General features: G+C 41.7%; 1 long non-coding RNA gene across 1 annotated transcript; it reads right to left on the minus strand.

The window, feature by feature from the left end:
- Positions 1-240: 240 nt before the first annotated feature.
- Positions 241-13,684, minus strand: LOC117184091 (uncharacterized). Its single transcript, XR_004469293.1, has 2 exons — positions 13,307-13,684; positions 241-304 (listed from the first exon to the last, which is right to left on the minus strand). It is a non-coding gene; the product is annotated as an uncharacterized lncRNA (long non-coding RNA).
- Between the last annotated feature and the right edge of the window lie 1,417 nt (positions 13,685-15,101).

Below are 15,101 nucleotides of genomic sequence, written 5' to 3' on the forward strand. Positions count from 1 at the left end.
TCCAACTTGTCTGGCTCTGGCTGTGGCTCTGGCTCTGGCTCGGAGTCCAACTCCAAGTCTAATGCGTTAAATGTGTGTCACGCAGCGGCAACTTTCGAATGACAACGCGACCAGGGGACCATAGACCATAGACCATAGACCATAGACTGAGGCCGGGGCCGGGCGCATGCTCAGCCGTAGACTGGAAATTACCCGCACAATTGTCGGATCATTTCTACAGGTCGTCGACGGTCGGTCGGCTTTTGTTGTTTATTGCTCGGTGGCGGTGCCAAAGTTCTGCCACACTTTTAATGAACCGCAAAGCCTGCAAAGAGAGAGGGGGAAAGGGTGTTGGATAAGCGACTGCCATTAGCACTGAAAAAGGTACAAAAACTATGCAACAGGTTGCTGGGGCAATTAACTTTATTTGAATAAACTTGGGAGTTGGAGATCTTGGATCTTTAAAGAGAGTTTAACAGGGTCTGGAGAATACTCTGGAAAAACGAGAGTGGAGAGAGGAAGAATTTGAGCCACCAACTGGCTGATGTAGCATTGAGCTACAAATTAATTTTACATTTATCTGGGTTTGAGTTTTTGAATTTTAATTTATTTCTGGATTATTTTTAATGATTTTTTTCTTGTTAAAGGAAAGCTGGCACCCTTTTGACAGCCACTGATAGTTTACCAATTATTAATCAAGCTTTTAAAATGTTACTAAATGTTTAATCATGAAGAAATTATGGTACATGAGCTCTTATGTAAACCAAAAACGATCTCTAAATTTAAGAGAAGGTTTTAAGAAATTAAATTAAATAAAGTAGAACATTTTTGACTGTTTGGTTGTGAGCGTTTAAAAGATATATAAACCCAATGACAAGCACGATGACAGAGCACAAATGAAGAAATATATATAGTCCTATATAATCCCAAAATATCACTTATTTAATGCAGTAACGATATATCCCTTCCATCGGGGTCTAGCGATAATAATAGAATGCCAAATTGTATCTCAAGAAAATCTTGGTGAAGGGTGGGTGGTCAGGGAGGGCTTATGGGATCATCTGGCCTTCATCAAGATTTTCTTTGTAGCTGCTTTTTTTCCTTGACTCAACTCTTAAATTTCTAGACTTTTCCTTAGATTTCTCAAAACTGTTGATGGAATTTGTCTAAAAATTAATTTTTTCTTTAAATTAATCCAGCTTTAATTTTTTCAAATTCAAATTAATTACTGGCCTTTTTTAAACGACTCTTTGCTCTTCTCCCAAACCTTTTGACAAGCACCGGAAGTCTTCCAGTTATTAATCAAGCTTTAAAAACTAAACCAAACTTTCCATAAGAAAGATTTGTAGATGCCAGGGAAAGATACAATCCAAGACACTGAATAAATATTCATATAAACTTAAACGAAGCCAAAGCCAATCGAAACTCCCGCCAGAAATAGTTGGAAGTAAAACAGACAGCATTTCCATCTCGTTCTACACGAAACGAGTATTTTCACACAAGTTTATGGGTTTATTTTTGCCCACACCCGCCCCAAGCAGCAAGCGAATACTTGGCCCAGAAATACCCGCACGGAAATGGGCCAAAACGGAGAGGAAATGATGCCAAAACTTATCAATAAATACAAGAAACTAGAACCCGAAGAGTGAAAGAGAGACACCGGGCAGACGTCATAAAGAATATTAATCAAAATCAGAGGAACTCGGGGAGAAAAGAACTGGTCCTACCGCCACGACAGAACTCTTCAGACTTCACACTCGCGGCAGGCCAGACGATAGTTGCAGACTTGCAACTGAAAACAAACAACCCAGAGAACAGCTGGAAAACAAGCAAACAAACATGAAAATCAAATAAAGCCAAAGCCAAAGCCAACGCCAAATGGCGGTCATTGCCAGCGAAAGATCAAGTCTCTGGCAGCAGAACGTGGCAGACTTCTGGCCACCATTCAACGTTGTTGTCCAGCAACTGAAAGCCAGGCCAGGCCAAGAACCACATTGTCCACGGACAGGGACCACTCTTGCAGCTCTCTTCGACTGCATCCACTTTCATTAAGAACGTGATTAGCAGCGAAAACTCACTCACTGGCATGCAAATGCCTCAAACAGCCACTGGCCCGGGGCAGGCAACAATGTATGCACTCGGCTTGGGGTGTGGCATAGAGCTGAAGTGGGGATACTCTACGGGCAGGGCAATAAATTAACCAAATATCTCGAATATTTTATGTTTTCCGCACTAAGGGCCAGAGGTGTAGGGCGGTGGAGACGGGGAGGGCGCTGGCAGACCTGTTCTGCCGAAGAAGGCTACAACCCTTGGGCTTGCCCTTCAGAGCAAAAGTTTCAGCAATGTCCAGAGAGACAGCAAACTTTGGAAGAGCATCCGGAGGGGATAACTGCTGGCATTGGGTCTTCCAAGCGGTACCACAGGGGACCGAAACAGGCCTCTAGCGAGTCTTACCTAAACTACTAGGCGCCAGTACCCCTGCGCACTCGTTATGCTCGCGTGTCAACCCCCGGCTCACTAGCTTCACTCTTTTGGGGCACTAACTTCGTTCCTTCGGTTTACTAGCTTCACTCGTTCGGCTTTCTAGCTTTGGCGGATCACCCCTTTCGCTCTGTCGGCGGATCACTCCTTGGCGGATCACTCCTTGGCGGATCACTCCTTTCGCTCTTTCGGCTCACTCGCTTCGTTCTTTCGTTTTTCGGGCTTCACTCGTTTCGCTTACTCGCTGCGCTGCTTCGGCTCACTAGTCTCACTCGTTCGGCTCTCTTGCTTGGCTTCTTTGGCTTTGTTCCTATCTTCGGTTGATCGTATCACTCGCTTCACTCCTTCGGCTCACTCGCTCCTCTCCTTCGGCTCACTAGTCTCGCTCGTTCGGCTCACTCGCTTCAGTCCTTCACGGCTCACTCGCTCCCCTCCTTTGGCTCACTCGCTCCTCTCCTTCGGCTCACTCGCTCCTCTCCTTTGGCTCACTCGCTCCTTTCTATAACACTTTTTTGTCCCATATAGAGATACAAAGCCCTTAACTTCTTCATTCCAATGAAATGATTGATGTATCCCCTCAAGGGCTTACTCGTAGTTCCTTGGACAAAGATTAATATCCTTACCCAAGATTTCCTCTAGGATCTAGTACTTGCCTTACTCCGACAGTGACAGGCTAAGCCACCCAGCTAAACTGCCCCACCACCACCACCACCAACAACAAGAACAACAAACAATCAGTGTAAGTACTCCGGCATGACTCCGCGAAGAGTCGCTTCTTCGCTTAATTGGAGCTCGCTTTGCATACACGTCCCCGACCCCCCGACCCCCCTACCCCCCGGCCCCGCTGTGATCCGGCCTGGCCTTGCACACAGTTTAGTCAGTCGCTCTGCTCGGTTCGTTCTCATGACAAGTTTTAATCAAGCCATTATCCGAATGTCAAGCCAAGTCGCAGCAGTGGCTCTGAGCCAAAGAAACTTTCACGACGGCCGAAAAAACAGAAGTCACACAAAATAAAAACCGAAAAAAGACCCAAAAAAAACGACCGAATAGACGAGAATTTCAGTTTCACACAGTAAATCAGTTGCAGTTGACTTTTATTTTGGTTGTTCTTCGTCTTTTTTGGTTGTGTTTCGGCTCTGGCTTTAATTGAAATTCAAATGTCGCTCATTTGCATGCCAGGCGTCGTGTACTTGGCCATGAAAATGGAAGATTAGAACACTGAAAATTACGGACTGCAAGTGAGATGAAAAACGGAGTGCATTCGGGCGAAATTTCACCACGAGAGAGAGAGTGAGAGATTGGCTGGCCCTAGGGCCTAGGCCTGGGATTGCACTGGGATTTTCCCCCAACTTAATTACAGATTTTTCAGAAGCGATTTGCATCTGGGCCGGGCCGGGGCCGGGGCCAACATAATTCCATAATTTTCATGTATGTCGAGATCTAGATATGCGCAACGCACTCGCAGATACAATCGCGAAGAATCTAGAAGGTGTGTGTGTGTGAGTGTATTTGCCTCATAAATAAATTACTGTAATTACAAAAGCAAAGACAAAACCCGAACCACAGAACAGACCAAAAGAAAGCGCGACGCGTCTGTGGGAGCAAAAATGCCACTCAGGTGTCCAAGAGACCACAAGAACTCCTCTACTCTGGCGCTCGAATGGGGCCAAGCAATTACGCCCAGACAGCTTCTTTTTGGCCATACACTGGGCGAAATTAATCAAGTCATTTGTTTGACTTTTCGGTAGCCCGGCAGCCCGGCAGCCCCGAGGCACGGAGCGAAAGTGTTGCGATTATAAGCTCCGTTCTGATGGCTCGATTAGTTGGGTTTTCTCGATTTCATCAACCCAGTTTGCGTGCAGTTTCGATGGCACGGCCAAGATAGTCAAAGAAATTAAGAGTTTTCGGAGATTTAAGTTTCATTAACCCCGAATGAAAGCCCCCCCCCCCCCGTCGGAGATTTGACAATGCCAAAATTGAAAGTGAACGAAAGAAGACAATTTGGACAAAGGTTTTAGTGGCATTCTTTGGGCTTAAAATATTCGTGGATTCTTAAGGGGGAAAAAACAAGAAAGAATATAATGAAATCTTAAGAATTGGGAAGAGAAGAAATTTAATCTTGAGAGAGATATAAATCGAAGGGAAAGATGATGATAGCATAAAAAATATTTCCACTTTTTATCTGGAATTGCCTCTTGTTAAGGTTTTGAAAGGGAATATTGTTGGATATATAAATATTAAATATAATTATTTATAATTAAATATATTATGAAATATAAATATGTAAAAATATAAATATATAAAAATATCAATATATAAAAATTTATTAATAAATTTAAATATTTAATATATGAATTTGAATTTAATATATAAAAAATGAATTTTATAGTTATAAACAATTTTGTATTTATTTATTATTATTAGAAATTTTTTTTTAAATAATAAAGGCTTTGTATTTGATTATAAAATAATAATACAATTTGTTGTTTGCTGTTAAACCTTTAAAGAATAGGAAAAAAAAAATAATTTAAATGTGAGTTAAAATAATTAAAAAGACAACCGTTTGACCAACGAAATATCTTCATGATTTATAGGAATTAAATCCATAAAAAAGAAAACAATTAAAAGTCGAGAATGTATAGAAAAATAATAATAGTAGTAAAATAATACCAGTAAAAAAAGTCATCCCGAAAAGGGACTATAAAAACCACCAGGAAACAACTGAGATTGGCAGCGAGCCAATAAATTGATTAAAACCTCAGGCCAAATGAGAAAAAGAGTCCATAAAATCTATACCTAAAGAAAAAAAGGAACTTTGAAAAGAATAAACATAGAGTAGACATCAAAGAGAGATAAAGAGAGCTGTGAAAGGTAGAACAGAAACCGCAGTAAAAGGAACAGGAAATGTAAGAAAATATACCTATTAAATTGTATAATAAAAACCATAATACCATGCATATATTAATAGATCCAATTTAAACTAATATCTGCAATTAATTGTGGAAACAGTGACTGAAAGTTTCTCCTCAACCGAACTGATTTCTTCACTTGTGGTGCAGATATCTTCCATTGAAGAAATCAACCCAATTAACTAGTTCGACTGTCCCAAATCGCCGCCAATATTTGACAACAAAAAGAGTTTTGGATGGCAATAAATTGTTGGTTTTTTTTTTATTTTGTCGAACTCTAGCCGTGACATCGATTCCGGCAACAATAAAATTGGGTTTTGGGGTATTGGGCATTTGTATCTGATAGATACTTTATTTGGCCCCGTCCAACTATTTGACACAGTAGCAACGCCCCACTGACAGATTTATTTATCCAGCATTTCTCGCTGGGCGAACGACGATGGAGGAGGCGATGGAGAGCACTCCTCCTCCATATTTGGACGTTGATTTGTGAAAGGCACAAAGCAAAAGAAAAGCAAAGCAAACTCTGCAGCATTTTGCGCCTCGCCTTGGGTTGATTTTTCGTTGGCTACTGGGCATATTTTTGGGCGCATTCTAAACTTATAATTTGTACAACTTTCACCGAGCAAATCGCAGCCAGCACTTGAGATTATGTAAATCTCGATCAGTCAGCGCAAAAGTCTAATAACAATGGAGAGCAGAGAAACGCAAAGAGCCAGAGAGAAAGAGCTGCAGAGAATGAGTCTCTGATGGAGGTCTGGGCCTACTATTTTCACTTTTGCAAATTGTCCAAGAACACGAATAGAAATCGAAGTCCGATCGAGTCAATTGCCGATCAGTGGGTATTGAAACGTGCCAATGACTAAACAACAAAGACACTGACACAGACACAGACACAGATCGCAGTTCTTAAGATCTAAGATAATTTTTTAATAGAAAGAAAACACACTTCAGCGGAGATTCATCAAATCATCATTTATAACTTCGTTTTTGAACAACTTTCAACGCAATTTCTATTTGATTTTGAATAATTTACTATATATTTATTTTGTATTTCTTATTAACCTATCATTTATTTATTATGTACATACATATATATTATTAATTTATTATTTATTTAATTTATTATTTTTTTAAATTTATTATTTTTTATTTATTTATTATTTTTGTATTATTTACTTATTATCAATTCATTATTTACTTATTATATTTTTTATTTATTTATTATTGATTTATTATTTTTTATTTAATAATTTTTTTGTTGTTATTTATTAATTCTTTATTATTTATTTATATATTATTTATTTATTTGTTATTTTTTTTTATGATTTAGTTCTAATTTTATTTTTTTTTATTATTCTATAAGCCATTTTTGATCTATAATAGTTTGTAGGTAATAATTTCCAAATTTCCAAATTTTTATTGATTTTTCAAAATTTTTCCATAGAAAATTCCCCTTTCAAATCAATTGCTTTTATTCCTAAAACTAAAGCAAAGCAAAACCCCGTAGTCTAGTGTAGTTCTAATTGCCTCTTCCTCCCCTTTCTTTTCAACATGACGAACGCTTTTAATAACAATATTTTGGGAAATTTTCGGCTTCATCATAGAGTGAAATTTGTGTCATTTTAATTGAAGAAATTCCAACACGTAGCGGCCACGAGCATAACCGAACAAATTTGGCAATAGCCGTGGCAAAAGAAATTATTTCTAAATAAAGCACATGCCAAACTACATTACAAGACCAACAACGAAAAAAAAACCTGGCTTACAGATGAACGAACGAACGGACAGGCTGTCAGAGCCATCATCATGTGTGGCTCATTAAATATGCTGCTGCGAAAACACAGAGCAAAAAAACAAAAAACCGAAGAAGAGGCCGAGTCGAAGACAACGAAGAAGCTTGAACAATTTTCATGTCCGACTCAATTGATGCCCCGACCTCTTGTTGCGGTACTTCTCGGCCTGGTCTCTGCCTCCTCTGCCCCCCCTGAAGTTCTCCTCTCAAAGATTCGATCTGAAGGCAGTACCTGGCGTACAAAGTTATTAGAGCCGCGAGGGCTCAATAAATGGGCGTCGTTTATGCACCTCATCATCAGCGATTGCACAGATCGCGGAGTTCTTCTCGCTTGTTGCCTGTTTGCCTGCTGCCTGGCCAAGCGGAAGTTGTTAAATGAAAAGGAGAAACAGGCCAGGCCAGGCCGGGCCAGCACAGGCATGGAATGGGAATGGAAGAGGTGTTTGCCGAGATGCTTGGGCGGAACGAAGACTAAATGCTCTAGGTGGAAGAGGGCCAGAAGGAGGTGCACAAGGAGGTGTAGATGTCATTTATGTAAATTTTCGGTTTCTGGGAAGCCCCAGAGATGGGGAGTCCAAGCCCTGTAGCCCTCAGATCAAGAGAATGAAGTAATCCCAAGTTGGTGGCTTGTTAATTAGAGGCCATGAAGGGTTTTTCGCCTTGGCCCAAACGAAAACGTGGCTCAGGTGAAAGTCAAAGCCACTCGTCGTCGTCGTCGTCTGCCGACATCTCCTTCTCTCTAATGAAACTAGAACAGACTGCACGATCGTGCCAAACTGGGAAAGGTTTTCTGTGTCGTCCAGCCTAGCACCTTTCACAAAATCCCCATCGACCATCGGACAATGGCCCGCACCAAATCGAACTGAAAGTTCTTAAAGCCTTTAAGTACCATTTTTTTTTTGTTGGCAAATTGATGTCGCCTGGGAAAATGATTGTTTCGTGATTTTGGGGCCGGGCAGCACAATAAAATTGTCAACATGACAGCCCGCGATTAATATAGACTTCAAATTTATAAGCCATAAATCACGATTGTACGCGGGAACTCGTGATCCACAGGAGGTTCTTGACGCTCCATAGAGATGATCGTTGAATGGATCACGAGGAGGTAGCACATATACTGGAGTAGGGGTATGGAAAAATCATGAAATCACGCGGCTAAAGAGCAGCTTATGAGCTGGAGAGCTACTCCATTTATTGATGGGCGATCAGCTCTGAGCACTAGGCAGGGTATACTCCTCATAGATACCTCTATAAATTCCCTAGGTATTCCCAAGCTGCTCAGGTGTACTCCTCATAGATAGCTCTATAAATTCCCTAGGTATTCCCTCTCTGCTCGCGATGAATTCTGCCTCTAAAGATGCTCATCTCTGAGTCGAAGTCGAAGCCAACGACCGACCAAAGTTTGTGGCAAACTTGTTCTGACTCTTTGTTACAATTGCAGATTCCTTTCTTTCTTATAGAATATTCTTTTCCTTTGTTGTTGTTGTTGTTGTTGTTTAGCTTTCTATTGCTCTAAGACAATGCACCATAAAACTGCAGTCTTCTCTCCCCTTCCCTCCCCCTCTGGCGCTCCGCCCATTTCCATTTCAGTTTCCATGCAAATTTCTGCGTGTTTTTGCGGTTGTTTTTCGTCGAATGCCTCTTTCCGGGCACATTTGTCAAGGTGTCTTGTAAACAAGGCTGGGGCCCCCAAAAGCAGCCACCAAGCACCGTTAGATCACATGCAGACAACGTGCTTATATAACGCATTTTGTATGTTTTATTGGCTGACTCTTTAGGCCATAAATGGTAGTGACAAAAGTCGGGGAATTTATGGCCTGCCGACAGTTCTGATAAATAACCTCAGGCTGAGGCTGAGGCCTGTCTGCAGTCGGGCTTGGGGCAGGGGCTGGGGGGCAGGGGGCATCGTGCTGCAGGTTGAAAGGGAATCCAAGAAAGCCATAAACATTTTTATCATCGCTGGCGTTCTAATAGCATTCGGCCGTGAGGTTCTTGTGGGGTTAATTAGCGGGGAATAAAAGGGGTTCTAAAGGGGGGTTTAAAGGGGGTTCTAAGGGGGGTTCGCTCTTCGTTAGCTGGAGAATGCATTTTGGACAGTAGCCAATGAAAGAATGCAATGCCTTTGTGGGGCTAGAATAGAGTAAAGAAACGTTTCTATGGTAAGGAAAATACTTGGTAGTCAAGAGAGTCTTTCTAGTTGAAAGTTTGGGGTTTTAAAGGCTCTCTAGATCATGTTTTCCAACAAGACCCATAATATACCACGTTTTAGCATAGTCTGAACTATTTTCATAGCTTTTTTGGATCGTTTCTCTCTGTTTGAACCTTCTCTTGCCCGTAAACGACATCTAATCTCGTAATACTCCCCTATATGTCAGCTCCACAGCAATGCCATACGCTCTCTGGTTTCGTGTGCACTCAGATGGAACCCAGAGGCGGCCCCTCCACCAGTCCACCAGTCCACCAGCCACTGTCGTCTTTGGTGATGCCGTTCGGATAGGAGGCTCACAAAAGAAAGAAACTCTCCTCATATGGAATGGCAGTTGCAGTTGGTTCACTTTTTTGCTGGTTGCCTCACCGTTCTCAATATCAGATTACGTGCGGGCTATCTTTTGTTGTATGCCACGGCCCCGGCCCCCCCCGTCCCCCTGGCCCGCTCCCAGTTCGAGTTCGAGGCTGGTTGGTGCCGGAGTTGGGCTCTTTTTTTTTTGGCATATCAGATGTGGCTAATGTGGGCCTGGCGGCAGCGCTCTACTTGAAAGGAGAGTTCTCTTCTCCGTCGCTGGTTACTCCTTTGCGACCTTGAGATGGTAATCGAAATTTGGTGGCACGCCCCCGCCTTGGAGGTGCAGCGAGCCATTCATTTGATATCCGATAGCGGGAGTAACAAGAGATTTGCCAAAGGGCCAGGAAAAGATGGGATCGAGGGAGGTGGAGATGGGGTGCCTAGAGATCTAAGGATTTCCAAGGAGGGAGGTAGAGACGACTCCTCTCTTGGCAGGGTATCTGCACTTCGTTGCCTGTCTGTCCCCCTCCCATGGCCTAATGAAGCTTTCCTCCCGTTTTCCCTCCCTCGGCTGCTCTTTCGTTTTCAATTGCAGGCAATTAGCAAATTCTCTTTGGGTCTACTCCTCCCCTCCCTCCCCCTCCCCGCCCCTCCTCCTCGCCTTAATGGACGTCTAACATAAAATGTCGTCTTACATTCTAGTTTTATAGCTTCCGCTTTTCATTATCAAATATTATTGGTGCTTGGTTCTTGGTTCTCTCCTCCCTCCTCCCTCCACCCTCCTCCCTCCTCCCTCCTGCTTCTTGCTCTTTGCAATTGCATGTCGTCACGTCAAGCCCCCGAGAAGAACTTGCAAGAACCACCAGAACCGCTGTGGAAATAAAGAAAAAACCCTTGGCTATCTAATGATGATCATTAGGAGCGGGTCGGGTACCTGTAATCACACAGAAGCTGGAGTTTAAGTCTGAAGCTGAAGTTGAAGCCGAGGCTGAACCCGAAGTTCCCTCTACTTCTGCCTCCTCCTGCTTCTAGCTCCTCCTCTTCCTCCCCTGCTGCTGCTTCTACCTCCTCCTCCTCTACTTCTGCCTTCTCCTCCCTCTCCTCCTCTGCTTACTGCTTCTTCCTCTTCTTGCGTTTTGTCAATATGAAACGGTAATTTCTTCAACAAAAAACAGAAGAAGAACGACAAAAAAGACCAACAAGAAATGCTAGCTTTGAGCCACCGAAGGTGTAGATACTCTTCAAAAATGTATTGCCTCTATGGCGGATTCAAGATATAGGCATTGAATTTTGTTCAACCTTTGAAAAGCCTCCTTTTTATTGTGAGTTCTTTTAGTTCTGATGGGAGCTTACCCCAGAAAATTCTCGACTAGGATGTATATCTTTAGCTTTGAAACTGAGGGACTTATTACAAATACAGTACCGGACATAAGGGCTTGGCACAGCAATAACTTTTCAGTTTACTGCTGTTTTAAGAGCTTTTCCATCGAGGTTTTCAGAAGATAAATAATTTTAACCAATAAATTAATTAATTTTCTATAAGATTTTTATAAGCCTGACTTTATTTAATTATTTTTTAAAATTTGTTCTATAAGAGAAAAATGGTCTAACATTTTTCGTATATTTTTTTTTAAATATATTTTATCAGATTTATATTTTATTATATTTATATATATTTTATTGATATATATTTTATTTATATATATTTTATTGATATATATTTTATTTATATATATTTTATTTATTTATATTTTATTTATATATATTTTATTTACACATATTTTATTTATATATTCCCGTAATCGTGCAACCCCCTTTGAGGGTATAATAATAACAACAACAACAACAGTGGAAGCCGCAGCAGCTGGATCTACAAAGATTAACCGGGAACCCATTTTTGCCCCTTGCCAGTGCTGCAACCTACATTCCCTCCCTTTGAGCCTCCCCTTAAGTCGCCTCTTAACCTGTCTCCCTCTCTGTGTGTGTGTGTGTGTGTGTGTGTGTGTGTGTGTGTGTGTTTGTGCGTGTTTTTTATGCGCCAGTGTGACCATTGTAACGGCTTTGATTAGTCTTAGGAAGTCGCCTAAGTATTGTCGTTGTCATTGTCGTCGCTTTTGGCTCATCTGCGCCCCATCTGCCCCCCCTCTCTGCTCTTCGCCCAGCTATCTCTGGGGCTCTTTTGCTCTTGTGGTCTCTGATGGGATTGTCTTTTTTTGTTGCTGCTGGCACTTTAACAGTTAAATGGTTAGTTTACATCATTAGCATGCCGTTGCCAGATATTTTCTACTCTCTTGGCTAATAAATAAGCAATTTTGTTGGCGTTTCTGCCTCTGTCCATCGATTTAATTGCGGGGAATGTTTTAATTTGCTTGGGCTTTTGCATAGAACTGGAAAGTTGGCGAATTTTTGGGTGTAGCTTAGGGGAGGGCTATGCCAAAATGGGGATTCGATTTGGGGGCAGAAATCTGTCTAAAGGGTGCCCGGAATATAGGAATATTTGGGGAAGGAATGTGTGGGCGGATGATGGAGCTGAAAGGGTGCGCCTGGCCAGCTCCAAGGCCAGCGACGATGCCAGGGCAAGCTCTCACCTTTCCTCCTTCAGGCTGTGCCTGGTCAGAACGCTGTGGTCATGATCCTACCTACAGAATCCAATAGAACCCCCCCGTGGGACTCTTGACAGTGAGAAAGGACAAAGGATTTGGCTCTAGTAAATTTTTAAGGCAATCCAAGAGGAGATAAAGAAATGTACTTTAATTCTTTGGCAATTAAAATCCATAGATTGATTGAAATATTGATTGAAAACCACAGCAAAAGTTCCCAAAATGTCAAAATACTTAAGTCTGATCCTGGGGATCCCTTTCGTTGGGGACCTTCAAGCAAATCATCTTCCTGGCATTCTTTTTCAACCACAACCCAATAGCAATGCCATCCCCTCCCCCATGGGCCACAAACAAAAATAATTGATCAATAAAATACTATTTCAATGGCGTGGCTATTCCAAGAACGCCAACAAATGTTAAGTTTTTCTTACGTTTCGTTTCTTTTCCCATTTCCACAGCCATTAACCCGAAGGAGGCGGAATCATTGCCTCTAGAAAAAAGCCAGCCAAGTTCGTTGCCTGAGTCTTTTGTTTGCACTTTATTTTGTTTCTGTCTTTGCCAGTCCTCCTCCAGTCTTTCCGTCTTGTAGGTGCACTCAAGCATAGACTTTTAGCTGGCACTGTGGCTGTGTGGCTGTGTCTGTGTGTCTCTATTATTTATTTATCTGGCCACCAAGTCGCTGGGTTCTATTAACAATGTAAACAATACCGTTAACACGACACGACACGACACGTTAGGAAGGAAAACTTTGGCTGAATGAAATGTGCCGCAAGAATTTGCCAAGAGGGAAAATGGGGGGGGGAATGCCAACACAACTCCGTCCCCCCTCCCCCTTTTGGAAATGCATCAACGAATCGAACAACAAGAACAGCTATGCTGCGAAAAAAAAGCGTGAAAAAGAGGCGACGAGAAAAACGGTTTGAGGAAAACACTTATTAAATTTTAGCATGCCCAAAGAGGGCAGCGCAGAGGGGGGGATGGGGGGGGGGGGGGCGGGCAGGAAAGCACCGCAACGGAAACCGCAGTGGAGTTCACATACCTGGCCAAGGTGAGGTTCTTTTCTTTTCTTTTAACCAATCCAATCCCCTTTCTAGAGCCGAGAATTTTCCATGTGAATTTTCCAGCCGCCTTAAAGCGTTCGAGCGGTGGGACACAATAACAAAAATTTTGTTCAACAATTGATGTTTGTTTTGACTTTGACTTTGTTGTTGTTGTTTATTGTGGCACTTCACTGACCCTCGAGGGCTCGCTCATCCTTTAACCAGAAGCGTTACAGCAGAGTCTTTTCTTTTATACCCGTTTTTTATGGTCTTATAGTCGTTGCGTTACGTTGGTTTTTCTTTCGTTCTGAACGCGTCGCGTGCTGAGTCCGAACTGAGCCCCGGCCAGCAGGTACGACTTGCTTTTAACAAAAACCATTCGGAAGAAAGTTGTCTGCATGCGTCTCTGTTGGGTTCTCTGTTGAGTTCTCGTTCGAAAGCTGCTGCTGCTGCTGCTGCAGTCGAAGAGAAAGAGAACTTGCTCTTAAGAGCGGAAGAGCATCTGCCAGAAGAGAGCGGGCTCGGGTTCGAGGCAGATTAATTACTGGCCCGGCCAGCTGATAAGCATGAAATGTCGCTTGTCCGCCGCTTGTTGGCCAATTAAAAATTAGATTTCGTTTTAGATTTTGTTCGAGAGATTCCAAGGGGAAGGGGAAGGGGAAGGTATTCCTCAGCCTTGCCCATCGAATGATTTGATTGCAAAGATAAAGGCGGTTGTTTTTTCTTTTCTTGTTTTTTGGCTGTTTCCAATAATGCATTGAAGAAGTTCAATGACCTGGAGATTTTGAAACAGAAAAATCAATGGAAAATAAAACCTAGATTTTTATAAAAAACTTCAAAGGAAACTTCAACTTCAATTAAAATAAAATAAATGTAAAAATAATTAAATTAAAATTAAAATAATTAAGAATTAAATAAATAAAAAGAATTAAAGAAATAAAAAATAATTAAATAAATACAAAAAATAATTAGACAAATTAAAAAAAAAATAAAAAATACTTAGACAAATTAAAAAAAAATAAAAAATTAAATAAATTGAAAAAAAAAAATAAAGTACAAAAAATAAATACATAAAAACCATTTTAAAAATTTGTTTCTTTTTTTTAATTACCTTTCTGTAGATCATAAAATGTCAGAGGACATTCCAGGAGAGTTCCAGAAAATAAGTAGAGGAGGAAGAACACCAATAATATCTTATCCGTACAATGCTCAAAACTAAGGAGAGACAACAGATCCTTCTATATAGCTATCCTTTGGTATCCACCTGTGGGCATCCTCCACAAATTGAAGACTATTCCCAGAAAAAGGGCATCTTTCGATGCCTTCTCCACTTTCGTTACAAAATTCGATCGACAATTGTTTAATCATGGCTTATTCACTCCCTTGCTCACATCTAAATCATCATTTCCATATGCCCATTTCCCCAGCCAATTATAAAATCGTTTTCCGTTTCCCCACCACAAAAAATGCGCCACAGAAAAAAAAAGATAATGTGAAATATGTACATATATATATAAGCCGCCATAAAGCACAGGCATTCATGCCGTAGCCGCTGCCGTTGCCGCTGCCGATAAAGCCCCCAAGTAAACAATTCCAGGCATTACTCCATTACTCATAATGGCGCAGCCGAATGTCGCGGTTCCATCCTCAAGGCAGGGAGAAGATTCGAGAAGGGGTCTGGGGTCTGTCTGGGGAGAGGCACCGCACCCGCCCATGTTGTTGGCCAAAGTTGCATAAATCTGTTCGATTCATAACATAAAGACGGCCACAAGAAGAAGAGCTCTCTGGCCTTGC

Source organism: Drosophila pseudoobscura, chromosome 4, assembly GCF_009870125.1.
Source record: "Drosophila pseudoobscura strain MV-25-SWS-2005 chromosome 4, UCI_Dpse_MV25, whole genome shotgun sequence".
Classification (NCBI taxonomy): domain Eukaryota; kingdom Metazoa; phylum Arthropoda; class Insecta; order Diptera; family Drosophilidae; genus Drosophila; species Drosophila pseudoobscura.